General features: G+C 47.1%; 1 protein-coding gene across 1 annotated transcript in view; it reads left to right on the top strand.

The window, feature by feature from the left end:
- The first annotated feature begins 1,859 nt into the window (after positions 1-1,859).
- Positions 1,860-14,865, top strand: part of KLF3 (Kruppel like factor 3) — a 33,345-nt gene continuing 20,339 nt past the window's right edge. The window contains exon 1 of the mRNA XM_029234667.1: positions 1,860-2,329. The gene's annotated coding sequence lies outside the window, so the exon portion shown is untranslated. The remainder of the gene's footprint in view (positions 2,330-14,865) is intronic.

Here is a 14,865-nt window from a genome sequence, read left to right as displayed (position 1 = left end):
TGACTTCTCTCCTCCCTCCCGCATCTTTCATATCAAAGCCCCTCCCTATCAGATAGACCTACTTCAATCTTCTCTTCAGGTTTTCATTACTCTGTGTCCCCTGAGTGAAGCCTGTAGTTTTTGAGACCCCACTATGAGCGAGGCACAGAAATGCAAAACAATTTCACCAGTCATCACTAATATGTTGTTGTTTTTTCTCAGCTAGTACAAATCTAAGTCGTCTAATCAGACATTTAACGGTGTCAGTGATCAATGGGTTGCAATTAGTAATTGACCCGAATCCAACTTTTTCCCTTGTATTTGTCTTTATTCACTAAAACAAACAAACAAACAACCTCATCCCTTTACATTTTAAAGATTAATCTTCTGGGACAGTATGATGGCACATAAACCGGTGTCCATTCTGGGTGTTTTCCACGTGGTCTTTTATGTATATGCATTTTTTTTTTACAACAAGCAATTTCACTATTTGAGGTTTCCCGGTACTAATTTTATAATACTGTGTAGTTACATGCCGGGGCTCCGAATATACTCTATCTCTACGTTTTAAGTAGTACCATGCTGGATGAAGCATCAAAGAGAGAATAGTGAACTTAAAGGGACTTTAAAACATCTTGAAGCAATAACAAGCCATAGACTGCAGCTGGGGCATTTTAAAACAGTGCACAAGACTAAAACAATTGAACCAATTTGTCCTTTGTTCTCTTTATTGCATTCTTTATTACATTAGTACTGCTGAAAAAGAAACTCGAAAAGCATTAAACTTGGGTACCAAGCTCTCCAAAGTCCTTCCAGGGGCCTGGCTGGGACAGAAAGCGAGTTTCCGCCTCCCGGCTCCTGTGAACTCCCCCGAGGACGCTCGCGCTCGGTCCCAGGGAGGCGACACGAAAGGAAAGGTCGCCGCTGCGAGCCCTCAGCTCGCCCCGAGTTCTCCCTCTGGGCGGGAGGATCTGGACCGAACTTTGCCAAGTTTTCCGACAGGCCTGGCTGAGCAAATGCCGCTGCGCCCGTCGCCGTTACGCTCCAGCGGCAGGCCCGGCCGTGGGAAGTTTGTTCGAGGGTCTCCCGGCCTTCAAAGAAAAGTCCCGGGAGGTGGGGGCACCACCCTGCCGGGCCGCACCCCCGTGGCGCGGGCGACAAGGGGGCCCCGGCGCCCCCGGGCACAAACAAAGCGCGCCAGAGGATGGCTAACGACCTTGGAAACTCCGGACCATTTTAGGGTTTAAGTCACCCTAACTGCCCTCCCTTTCCTCGCCGCTCTTTCTCTCCCGAATCCGCCCCCGTCCACCCGCTGCTTCACCAGCGGTGCCTTTTTCTGCTTTTTCTTTAAGAGAGTTGTCTGCGCTGGGCCCAGGAGGGGCCGTGCTGGGCGCGGGGCCCAGCCCTTCCCGCCACGCCCCGGGGCCGCCCTTCCCGCCGGAGCCGGCTGATTGATGGCCCCGACCGTCCCGGGTCCCCCGCCTCGGCTCGCCCGCGAGCCCGGCTGTGTGTTTTGGAAACGGCGCAGCGGGCTGCAGCGCTGTGACGCCCGGAGCGGCCAGCGCCGCCCTTCCTTCCCCCCGGGCTCGGGCGGCGGCGCGGCGGCGGGTCCGGGCCGGGCGGGGCCGCGGGCTCCCGGGCGGAGGGCTACAGGGAGGGGACTTCGGGGCGGGGGCTCCAGGGCGGGGGCGCGGGGCCGGGCGGAGGGCGGAGGCCGCGCACGCCCAGCCCCACGGCCGCACCGCGCCTCGCGGGACAGGTTGGGCAGGCGGGGCGTCGCCCGGCTCCGGGGAATAATGAGTGTCTGTCAGGCCGTCCCCGGGTGACTGGGCGGGGCGGGGCGGAGGCGGCGCGGGAGGCGAGGGTGGCGGGGGAAGGGCGCAGGGCGGGGTGCGTGTTTGCGCTAGTGACTCGGCCGACCCCTCCGGCGGCTGCCTCCACCCAAGTGGGTGGGGACCCGCCCAGCCCGGGCGGCCGCGGCGGCTCCCTCTCCCCTCCCTGACCCTCCCACCCCGGGTCCCAGCCTCTACTTACCCCGCCAGCCCTGGGAGGCTCGCAGAGCGAGCGGCGCCGGCGTCATGTGACTGCCCGGAGTTGGTGCCAGGAGCCAGAGGGGAGCCAGGAGCGGATCCGCGCGGAGCCGGGGCCCGAGCTGGAGCGCAGCGCGAGCGCCCGCCGAGCCGAGCCGAGCCGCGCCCGCCGCACGCGCGCCAGTCCCCGTCCCCTGCGGCCGCCACCGCCAAAGCCGCCGGGACTGGAGCGCTGACACCACTGCATCCGCGGGTTTCCAGGCAGCCCGGATCCGGGCCTTTATTTCTCGCCTGCAGCGCTCAGCACCGCGCCTCGAAAAGTAAGTCCCCTCTCCCTCACCTTTCCTTCTCGCCCCGACTCCCGCTGCCCCCCTTTTCGGCTCGTCCGGTTTCCAAGGGGGGGGCGCGCAGCGAATGGGTTGGGGGTGCAGCGCGGAGGTTGGGGCGCTCCTGGGCTTGGGAAAGTGCAACAGCTCCAGGCAGCCGGGGGTTGGGGTGGAGGAGGAGGCGAGGAGGAGGGGGCCCCCGGGTTCAGAGGTGGAAAGTGTGGGATTGGGGAGAGCCACCGTGCGGATCGCGGGTGCGGGGAGCGAGGCTGGCGGCGCCTGCCGCGGCCCCAGTTAGGGCGCGGGCGGGGGCTCACCTGTGTGGTCCCCCGACAGCCGCCCGCCCGCCCTCCCGCGATTCCCTCCAAAGCCCCAGAAATCTCAGTTCCCTCCGCGTGTGGCAACGTTGTTTGGAGAAAGGTAGCGCAGAGGCCGCGCGCTCCCGCTCCTCCCCCTCCTGTTCCCCCACCCCCCGCGCTCTCCCCCTCCCCCTTCCCGCCCTCCGCCTGCGCCCCCAGCAGCCCCCCTCCTCGGACGGGGCGTGCTGTCGCTCACCCGCCGGCGGAGCAAACTTGGAGCAGCTTCGCGGGCCTTCTGGGAAGAAACTTGGGGCGATTGGGAGTGAAGGCAAACATCCCAGTCTCGGTGCTGGAGCCCAGGAACTGCCAGGGCGTCTGGATTCCCGAGGGCAGGAGGAAGAGCTGGCCGGGTTTGGAGAGTCCTCCTCCGGTGCAAGGAGAACCTGCCGCAGTGTCTGGAGCAAGGATTGCAGCGTGGCTGGAGGCGGAGAACGCCTTAGTCAACTGCCCGCAGTGTTAGGGACCCGAGCCGGGTGGGGACTGAGGGACGGATCCCTGGACCCGCACCCTTGGGACCTACCTTTCCGAGTGGCTTTTTTGGAGATGGCAGACAATACCTGGAATTGTCATAGCTACTTCTTTGGCAGATAAAAGAGAGAACACTCTACGCTGCTTTAAATTTTACAGCAATATACAATAATACTAGATGAAGAACGTGTGAATGGGACTTTTTTTAAAGTCAGGTTAAACGGAAATTGGTAATTGCTCACCTTCTTGTATTTCACTAAAATAAACATTTTACACTGAATTTTTTTTTACTCAGAATGTATTTTTCCATTAATGTCATCCAAGACACTTAAATGTATTTATATTCTCACAAGAATCTAGTATATGGAGAAAAGTATGAAGTAGTATTCTGACTTCATTTAGATTTAGTATCTGTAATTATTAAGCAAAATCAAGTGGGGAATAGGGCAGTTGTTCACTATAGGTTATTCCACAGAACAATTTTGTGCTGTCCTTTTCTGAGTGCTTTATGTATGAATTTGAGGAGCATTTTTAAGAGAGAAATCCATCTGGATGATAATCTGCCTAGCCCAAGAGAAGACTTGCTTCTAGGGAAAAAACAATTTAATAACACTAACATCTTCAAAATTTTGTGAGTTAGTATCTTTAAAAGAGTTAGTAGTATCTTTAAAAGAGTGGATGAGTTTCTTCTGACTTGAAACATGGATTATGGGAGTTGCCCTTATTCTGTTAACAGAACCTGAAATGGGATGTTTGATTAATTTCATTTAGCTCCCTAGAGAAACTGATATCTCAATTTCTACAGTCAGTGGGGTTTGCTGCAGAACTGTTAGAAGAAAGCAGCCTAATGTACTGTGGGTGAGGTCAGTGAAGATAGGCTGTAAGGAGCATTCTGTTTGCATGAAGAATGCAAGTATGAAAATCCTAACGTGAGAACAACAAAAGTAACTACTTAGACCACAGAACCTTGTCAGAGGTAAAACATGACAACATAGCTTTGGAGAGAGCTATTGTTTTTTTCACTGCAAAGTTTCTAAATTAAAACCCAATCTTCTGGTTGCTATGGACACAGTGATGCCTTTTTTTTCTTCTTTTTTTTTTTTTTTACCTGTAGTTATGTCTACACACAGATTCTTAAATCTCTGCTAATAGAAACCTGAGTTAAACAGTACTGGCTAACAAAATAAAGAGAAAAATCAGAAAAGGACTAGTGAGTGGATTTTGCTACCTTAAAAATACCTAAAGGAAAAATAGACATTTTAGGATGTCTTATACAAATTGATACTCTATTCTGCAGATTGTATAACAATTTTGGATTAAATGAAATATCAGGAACAGAATCAGATTCTCAAAAGGTGGATTTTTGTAAATGTGTGTACATGTAGAACAGATGGGCAGCTGTGTGGAAGTATCTTTGTAACGATGCAGTTGAAAAAGACAGTGAAAATTTGGGGTGACTCTAGATGTCCCACACTCTTCATCTTAGAATTTAGTTCTGTGGCTCAGGGACACTTACAGTTGGTTCCACTTCGGTTATGTGGGATGACCCCAGTGTCAACTGAATTCTGAGCAGCTGTGCTGTCTCATTTTCCTCTTGATGCTCTGAGGTTGAACAGTGATCATTACCCTATTACCTTAACCCAGAATTTGATCGTGGCTAGAGACCATCCATTAGGATGGGGGAGAAAGACAAAAGAAATTGGTAGGGAGGCTGGTGTTAATTAGGAAGGTTTCTGCTGCTTGAATATGATAAAATCACATGTTCACTTACGGTGTTTACTGTATGTGGAAGCTCCTATTTGTAAATAGGGCAGGTCCCCTGTATAAAGCTGGTGTTATTATTCACACCCATAGAACAAACACCTCCACCCCCCTGTTGTTGTCTTAAAAAACTCCAGCTGCTCATGAATATAGGGTCAGGGAGGGCCGGCTAAATGTTTCTCTGTGCTTTCTCTCCAGCACAGCCAGCAGAGCTGTTTCCTGTTCTTTGTTTCAAGGCTGGGGTTTGCGTCATACATTCCAAGTGGCATATGTGTGCTCTTTCCTGTTTCAGGCTGTTTTCTGGTAGATCAGTAGCCCAGACCAGGCCATGGTCCCTGCCCCTAAACTCCCTATCCCCACCCAGGGAGTTATCATGTCTCTACACACTTACGATTGCCTAAGATGCCTGTGTTATGTCATAATGAGAAGTCAGTTAACCTTTTCACATACACCCTTTGCTCCCATGTGTTTATATGGGTGAATAAATACTTTTACCTTTTTTAGTTTATCATTGCCAGCTTGTGATTTTAAGAAATGTGTGTGCATGTTGGCTAGAAATCTAAAGGAGGTTGTTTTGTTTGTTTGTTTTTCATTCTTGTTTTGAGATAGGCATTTTGCCCTGAAGCTGTCAATTTTGGATGGGGTTACCACCTTACAGTTTAGAAGATCTAGCATGATCTGAAGGATGTGGCTCACCCTTGCATTTAACACAGGACATTCAAGGCACAGGAGGCTTCATGGGATGGAGAACTCAAGTAGCCTTGGCAGCTTGGACTGACTTGGAAGTCTTGCTTATGTTTTAAGGGAGAAATCTTCTATTGAAGCAAAACGTAAGATGTATTGAGAGTACTACAGGATTATTTCTTTTTAAGGACAAAGATTTTACTGTATGCTACATCTGATTTCCAAACTGTTCTAAGAATAAGAAGCTCAAAAAAAAGGAGAACTGGAATAAGTTCATTTAATGATAGTTTGGAAATTTTTAACCTTATATTTTGAAGACAGAAGGAGAATGCTCTTGTTTTTATTGTTTTACAGTAACAACTTTCTCATAATCCCCCCCCCTTTTTTTGGTATATTCTGTCAGTTGTGAGTTAGCAAATTTCTGGGTTAACCATTTAAAACCTACTTTAACAAACTATTTTTCTGTTGGTTCTCCAGAAATGAAGTTTTAAAAACAAGGTTGGAAAAGAAAACTTTTGACAAGTTTCCCCCTTAAATGTCTTATTTGGGGATTTTCTCTAAACTCTAAAGGAATTGTCTGCAGTGTTCTCTAATGGAATTAATGGAATGAGTTGCTGAGGAAGCACATCAGGCCCTACCTATTCTTCCCCAAATCGGTAATAATACTAATAACGCTTTGGTTTTAACATCTCTTCCCACCACGTTTTTCTTTGATAGATAAAAGGGAAGTGCACAATATGCTATTAAGAAAGCTGCTAGGGTCAAATAGTAGGATGTTGACAACGTTCCAAGAAAAAAGATGGGAGTTTGGAAAGTTTCAATAAGATTTTTCCTTTCTTCTTTGGAGGAAGCAAACTTGAAATAGTAAGCTGCTTGTAGGACAAGAGGCCTTTAAACTAAATTCATAAGTAACCCAAATTGAAGTAAGTTTTTTTGGTTTAGTTCCAGAGTTGTGAACAATTCAACTAGATTTGGTAGACTGAGTCTTTATTTGGCTTACCCCAAATCATTCTTTCCTCCCTATTTGTTGGGAGAGGGAGGTGGTTAATAGAGGTGGTTAGGATGTAATATGTTCTGTCAGGAAAAATTCTGCAGGCTTTTAAATGTAAGCTAAACAGTTGGGGAAAATTGTACCAGTCTGATAGTTATTATAATTACCAGAAAAGTGAGGGAGGTGAACACAATAGTTTCATCTCTAAACCATGTAAATCATTTATCTCCATAACCCCCCCCCTTTCTAGATACTTGCCTTCTTAATTTGTCCAAATCAACATTTCTGCTATAAAATGAACAGCTTTCTTAAGTGCTTCTTACTCTGTTTTCACACCCAGTTGTGTTTAAGAAAAATAAATACAGGCAACCTCATCCTTTAAGTATCAGGAATTACATTATTCTGGAAATTGGGTTTCTTTCTGAAGTGCTTCAGTTATCATTGGTTATAGCTTTAAAAAAAAAATCCTAGAGACATAAAACAATTGATATCTGGTTTGCTAATATGTAGTATTCCAGCCAAAACTCATGATGGAGTGAGTTGGAAGGGAAGGATTATGACGGCTTTTAGCATTCTCATTTTCAAGCCTGATCTGTCCCTTTCTTAGACCCCGTTTCTCATCTGAAGCAGTAATGCCAGAGCTCGAGACAGGAAACCAGACAGCAGTCTGCCCTGATAAGAGAGGGCATTGTCTAAGGAAGGTAGCCCTGCTTTCCCCCCCTCAATTCTCCTTCCTTGAAATTTAGTAGTAATAAGAGACACAATGCTATAGACACAGTTTCTGAACCAGAACTAGGACTGTTTTTTCCCACAGCAAATATATGTATGTATATACATATATACACATACATATATATATATATATATATATATATATATACACACACACACACACATATGTATGTCTCTATGTATATCCTTTTAACTGGCTCTGTGCGCTTTCTGGAATATCACCATAGTTAAATGGCACATTAGAAAAAATTATCAGTATATTTTGTATCTATTGGTCAGAGTATTTAATAGTAAGTTTCTTTCTCTAGCAAAGCAGATTCCTAGAGCTATTGGAAACTCATTCCTTTGTGTTGGCAGGCCGAATACATTATCACTTCCCCCATCTCATTATTAAGGGGAGCTGGAGACTGAATGTAGTAAGCTAAGTGGCCCTTCAGCCCATGCATTCCGTGTAACCCTGGGTCTAGCTCTTACCCTCTTCCCGGAAGGGGGTGCCTCCTGAGACAGCCCCCTTCCAAGAGGACCCTGAAGGAGCCCAGCTTAACCTGGGACATGCTTAAGATGGTTGCCAATCTCTAGAAGGCCTGGGGCTCTCCAGAGATGGCCTGGAGCTAGTCTCAACCCAGATCAGTGGAGTTTGGTCAAATCTAGACAGAAGAGGTCCAGCAGACACTGAGGTCAGCGCCTTCTACCCTGGAGAGCGACCTGTGATCCAGTGTGGGGTTTTTCTCCTTTGTCCCATATGCTCTTCATTCTAACTACTGTTCTCTGAGTCTAATCACTGAAATCCACTCTTCTGTTTGTTCTTGCACTTTACACCCTGGTACCTTCCAAAGCTTTGCACCTCCAAACCGCTAACATTAGGAAGTTCAAGTTCCTGTTCCACTTAGTTCTCCAGACAAGGGTGTTTTGTCTCCCAAGCCTCCTGAGTAAAGTTTTCACATTTACTTTGCGTTTCAGGTTTTAGAAGATGATTTTAAGGCTAGCTGCACTGGCCCCTGGGCAGATTTTCCTTGTGTGAACCCCTTGTGTACAGTCACTCTGAGGCCCTTGCCCTTCATTTTATCCTAGCATGTAAGAAGGGTAGTTTGACATCCATTCATGTATTCATCTCACAAGTATTTACTGAGCACCTACTCATTAGAGCTAATCTAAGATTGCAGTCATTTTTCTCAGTTATGCCACAAAATGGAGTAGGTCCAGAGTGATCTAACCTGAAAAGTCACTTGGAAATCGTAATTGTCCGCTGGAACCTCCCCATGGCACTGCCTTCCATGGGCCAGTGTGGCACACACACCCCACGCCCCTGGCCCCAGGGGAGTGCCCCAACTATAAGATGATTCTACTTGAGAGTGAGTCCCATAGCATAGAGTGGAGCAGAACAGAAAGAGCCGTGGGTCTGCAGTGGACAGACTTGGCTTCTTGGCTGCAGCTCCAGCCAGCTCTGTGAATTTGGGCGAGTCTTTTCACCTCTGTTCCTCCATTTCCTCATTTCTAAAATGGGGACGAGCACCTGACCCTTCCACCTTTGTACAGTTATTATGAGGATTTCCGTATTTACTTGGGTGAAGCTGCCAGTTTTTTCTGAACAGTTTTATGGATGCACTGGCTAATAATCGGCTAATTTGGGGCCTTCAGAATGTGTCTTTTGATGTTGCGTCCAGGCGTGCACTGAGACAGGGGAGGCATCAGGGACCAGTGGGAAGGAGTTGAAGTCACCACTGCTGTAAATACACTGCCCCTGGTTCCAGATCCCCGAATGACAGACCTGTCTGCAGAACTCTCCATCCCACTCTTGATGTGTGTTGTCCCCTGCCAGGGACACAGCAGGGTGGAGTGCCAGGTCCACCACCAGCCTTGAAGTCTGACTACTTGGGGTTCAAATCCTAGCTCTACCACTTTACCAGCTGTGTCATCTTGGGCAGATTAATTTACCTCTCTGTTTCGGTGTTATCAGTAAAATGGGAAGGTAGTACCTCCGCACCTCATAGGAATGAAATGACACAGTCCACGTAAAGAACAGCACCCAGAGAGTGCCAGTAGGAAACCTGTGACATCACTGAGCCCCTGGCTTTCCTTGGTCAATAGAAGAGGCTTAAAACAAAACAAACCGAGTGTTTGTTACACACAAACACACACACCTTGAAGTCGTCTCTTTCTCTTCTCTCTTGCTGTCATTTTTTTTTTCCTTATATGAGGTGTTTTGTTTTTTTTTTTTGTTTTTTTTTTTTTTGCGGTACGCGGGCCTCTCACTGCTGTGGCCTCTCCCGTTGCGGAGCACAGGCTCCGGACGCGCAGGCTCAGCGGCCATGGCTCACGGGCCCAGCCGCTCCGCGGCATGTGGGATCTTCCCGGACTGGGGCATGAACCCGTGTCCCCTGCATCGGCAGGCGGACTCTCAACCACTGCACCACCAGGGAAGCCCCAACCTATCTTAGGTTTTAAAACAGAATAGAGACCTTGACACTAGACTTGTTTAGAAGATCTGTGGGTGGGTAAAATAAAAAAATCAGGATGATGCTGATAAGGTCTCTGGAGGACCCTGAACAGGCAAGGTTAAGGTTAGGAGCATACCTTTTTTTTGAGGAAGTTTGGTTTAATAGATTTCCTTTAGGTTAGGTCCCCTTACTCCTATTACTTATTTAAGGGAGGTTTGTTTGTTTGTTTGTTTTTATTTAAGGGAGATTTCAAGTGCATTCGAAGGGAAAGGGAAGTGACCGTGGGACTCCTCATACCGGCTCAGTGCTTTTATATTCACTCCTTTGGGCCTGGCAAAAAACTTAGTGGACGTTCCTGATCTCCTCTGGGGAGCAAGGAGGGAGCCCGTCTAAGGGGGTGTAAAGCACTCCCGTCCTCAGGTGCTGCCAGTCCCGGTGGTGGTCCTGGGCAGACCATTTGTAAAGTAGAAAGGCGCAGCCTATCTAGGTAAGAAGAGGTGGCCTCAGATTGGTCAGGGAGCAATCAGCTGGCTGCGCCGAGCGGCGAGGGCCTTGAGCTGGTCTTTGAAGAATTAGGAGGATTTAGATAAGCCGGAAGGGGACGGGCATTCCACCCTGGTTGCCCAGCGTCAGGGCCGAAAATGAACAAAGGCGGGGTAGGGAGGCCGGGGCGCGGGGGGGGGGGCGGGGGGGGGGGACAGGGCAACCAGCGTGGAGGGCGCCTGGTGGAGCTGGGGCCGCTGGTAGGAGAGGGGACGCTGAGCGTGGTGCTTGAACTGACTCTGCAAGCCCTGGGGGTCCCGTCGGAGGAAGGTTTGGGAGCTTGGGAAAGACCAGCTGAGAAGAGGGCTTTGAGAAATGTAGGTGGCAGGGGCGTCAGGATGGATTCTCCATCCTGGGGTGGACTAGTGGAGGTGAGACCCCAGTAACACAGTCTTGAGGTACTGAGGGCCTGGCCCCCTGGTGGCAGCGGTAGGTGTGGAGAGAAAAGTTGGGGAGGAAGGCTTAAAAGATGACCTCTAGGCTTCCACGGTGAGTGACGAGAAGATAAGGCAAATGGGGGAGGGGAGCAAGGAGGAGGAGGGTTTCCGTCTGGGAGGGGTTGAATTCTCTTACATAGCACTGGTGCAAAATGCTTTTTTGTTTGTTTACTTTTGAAGGAAGAGGGCAGTATTAGCTCAGTTCCACATCCAGAGGTTCTTTGGCTCTGAAATAAACGTTTAATGGAGCACCCTCAGGAGCTGGGGGAAATACCACCACTTCTTTCTGGTTATTTGCAAGGTTCCAGCCATCTCCGCTCTGACTGGAATTTCCAGGAACTGTCAGCTGACCTGAGCCAATTGGTCCCTCCCAGTGCCCCCCCCCCGGCAGGGCGGGGCCCCATGGGTGGAGGCCCCTTAGGGTGGAGTTGGGTGGGTCTCCAGTGATAGGGCACCCAGCGGAGAGGCAGACAGAGGCAGTGGCCTCACGCAGCCCTTCTGGGTCTGATTATATAACACTTCACAGAAGAAAACTGAGGGCTGAGGCAGATCTTGTAAGATGTGTACACAGCAGGAGTACACATTAGAGGTGCTTTTCAATTGAGTTGAGGTTGCTCGCCCTTAAAACTAAAATACGAAATTGTCCGAGAGCGTGAAGGACGAAACTGAGTATGTAACCTCAGTAGGGAAAATGATGAGTGTTCGCTACAATTTCTTTAAGAAAGATGTTGTAGGCCACTAACTAGGTGGCCTTGAACTTGAGAGTTTACTGAAGGGTATGGGCTTGGGTTTCCCCTCCCCCACCCCTGCTCTGCTGGGCTCCAGCTGGAAATGTGTAGGGAGGTTGCTTGGTTGTTACCTTTGCACCTGTCCTTATTTACATGCAAAGGCAATTGCTTCACTTGGTCTTTCCGAAGTACAGGGTGTGGGCAGAATCTTATCTGAAGCCATGTCCTGTTTGGACAAGTCAGACTGCCTTGGCAACTCTCCATAGGGTGGAGCAGATGGGCGGATGCAGGAAAGTAAAGTTGGGTGGCTTGTTAGCCGAGAGGGGAGAGGGCGGATTGTTTGCTCATGGGTCATTACAGTTAATCTGAAACTAAGTAATAAACTTCTCCCCCATTTACAAAACATTTTCATGTAAAATAACTAATTTATGAGGGGCAGAGATTCAGAAGTGTTCCATGGAGTTTTTCCTTTTGCACCAGCAATAGAAGACTGAGCTAGGAGACAGATCACCGAGTGACGTGAAAACGAGACGCCTTTCCAGGTAGGTGCCAGCATTTGGCTGTCCTGAAAGGAGGCTCTGACTTAGAAATGCCTGCTTACATCTGTTGTCTGGCCTCTTGTATTTCTGGCCAGAGCAGCTGCCTTTAAATATTCAACTCCTGGGAGCTCTTGGAAGAGTTTGGGTACAAAAGTAAAGAAAGAAAATTTCTTTGGAAAGGAAGTTTAGCTACAGGGATGTTGCCTCCCTGCCCTGGTCCTCCTCCTGACCAAGAATTACACACACACACATTTTTTGTTTGTTTGTTTTAACTCTTTTCTTAATTTTTTCCCCTGAAGCTCCTTTGGGGAGGAAGGGGTGAGGGAAGGCAACATGCTTCCCTCCTTTAACATCCAAACACTTGGGAGAATTGAAAGGGGCGCTTACAGACGGTGTGTTGGTTTGACCATCCTGTTTTTCTCCTTACACCTGGCTGAGGTCGGCTAGGAAACAGATTAGCTTTGAGGGAGGCAGGTAATCTGGAGCCTTAGGGTCAGGCTGGGCTGGGGGAGAAGAATACAGGGACCCTTTGAGTGCATTAAACAGGAGATGAGAAGGGACAATGTCAGAAGCAAATCCTGATATATCACCAAGAAATTGACTTGAGATGCACACATTCTCTCTCCAGACCCCCCTCCGTCCCCCGCCTCACACCTCTCTCTCTCTGTGTCATGCTTCTAAGGAAGGGGCAGTTATTTATAAGGTTGTTTCTGTAATAAAATGAGCTGTAGCTTCAAGACAAGCTACTTTCAAAGGAGGCTGGCAACATAACCTCCTCTTACATTAAGGCCTATCTGTATTTCTAAGCTCTGCGGCTTATTTGTACCCTCATAAAGCAATTGTTGAGTAGGCCTCTTGGAGGGCTGGAAAGGAGACGAAACTATATTGCTTGTGAGACTTCATGTAAGTGATTCACCAAAGCTTTTTAAGACGTAAACATGCGGTTGTGCATTTTGGCAAAATTCTGAGCCTTCTTTTGACATCTGAAAAGTCAGAAGTATAAGTAGAGAGAGTGTGAAGGAAAATCTGTTTCTTCCTTTTGGAGGAAAATTCAGTTGTATTGGCCCTTCCCAGCAAAATAACACGGTTAGGGGAAGATGACATTTGTTCCAGTGATGGAAGATTATTTTGGCAATGGTGATGTTCCTATATTTTTGCTTTTAAGCACTTTGATAACTTAGAAGTTTTTTTAAACCAGTTTTGCCACTTTTTTTCCTCTTGTAAATGCAGTTGTGTTATCCTGGGATTGCTGGTTCAGAAAGTATGTTTCCTAAGCTAGTTAAACACAACTAAGATGTAAATGTGTTAATGTTTGGGAAATAGTTGTAAGAAAAAACAGAACCATTTTTGGGGGCCTTCTCATCTCTGTGATAAGAATTCCTGAGCCTAGTTAAATCCCCACCACGTTTAAAGACCTTGATGTTGTCAAACTCAATTTACCGCCTCTGTCCTAGCCTTTATACTTGTTTTAGTGCGCCACCTAATGGTTCTACTTGGGACTGCTGTCAGGGTTGTGTAGTAATAGTTCTACAGCATTTGTAGTTTACTCAACATTCTTTTAACATGATGGTAATAGCCCCAGAGCACTGAGTCGCCCAGGCGTTAACAAAAGCCACTAAGTTTAGGGACCCTATTTCTTCCAGTGCGTGAGTTACTTCCCAGTTATATGGAAGGCCCTTTGGAGACACTGCGGTCACTCTTTTCTGATTCTAGATCAGAACCCAAAGACAAGATCAATGCTCGTGGCAAAAAGTGGTCTGTTCAGAGACAGAAACAGTAGGTACAGAGTCTAGACGTTTTCTGCAGTAAATTAACAAAAGCCTGATTTGTGTTAATGTGTTTGATTCCCTTCCTAAATTTGGTTTCTTTCTAGCTTAGCTTCCGTCTTATTTTTATTAAAAGTTTTAATTACAGAATTAATAAATTTAAAAATGGGCACACAGGTGTGTATAAAGCTGCTGCCCCACCCCTCCCAAGAAGCTCTTGTTAGGGGTTAGGGTGTGTCTTTTTCTTTTTTTTTTTTTTTTTTTACCACATGACCTCCTCCATATCCTGTGACTATCATTAAAAGTATAATCAGTCATTTTAGAAGCTACCAAATTCAGACCAAAGTACTGTTAAGCATGTGAGTGGACAGTGAGTTTGGTTCTGTTCATAGTGATATTTGAATTTTGCACAGACTTTTTATTGTCCGGTGATGCATTATTTAGCTAGGAGTTTCAAAATGAGGTATTCTCAATTGTATCTTGCTTCTTCATTTATTAATTAATTCTAATACTTGTGTGTGAGAAATATCCCTTCATCAGTGATTGAGTTACTCTTTGAGGTACAGTTCTGAACAAATAAACATACCTTTACAATTTTTTTTAATTAAAATGAATCAGGTTTTGTTAGAAGGGATGCTTTATGTTAGACGATTTTTTCTCTTATAAGTCTTTCAGAGCACTAATTTCCCTAAATTTAGATAAAACACAAAAATTAAAGAATGAAAGTAATTTAAGTAATGTCTTAAAATGACCCAAGCTATAGCAGGTTAATGTGTAATTCATTTCTAAATGGGTTCAGTTCTTATGGCTATAGGCGTTTGAAAAAGTTATTGAAGGCTTTATGAGCTAAATGATGGTGTTAAAATTTGAACCAAAATGAGCTACAGAGCCCATCATCTTAATTCCACCGTGCTGCTCCTGCTTGTAGGAAAGGATTCCAGGTAAGGCAAGGTGTGGAGATGCTAGGAAGCTATTGCGATGGTACAGCAGTCAAGTAAGTGACAAGGCCCTATGTAAGATCTCATACAGGGTGTAGGCAGCTATTACCTTTGAAACTGAATTTAGTCTGGGTTTTTTAAGGGTG

The sequence above is a fragment of the Monodon monoceros genome, unplaced genomic scaffold (genome assembly GCF_005190385.1).
Source record: "Monodon monoceros isolate NGI ecotype Baffin Bay Population unplaced genomic scaffold, NGI_Narwhal_1 Super_Scaffold_20, whole genome shotgun sequence".
Taxonomy (NCBI): Eukaryota; Metazoa; Chordata; class Mammalia; order Artiodactyla; family Monodontidae; genus Monodon; species Monodon monoceros.
This window is presented reverse-complemented; position numbering and strand designations above follow the sequence as displayed.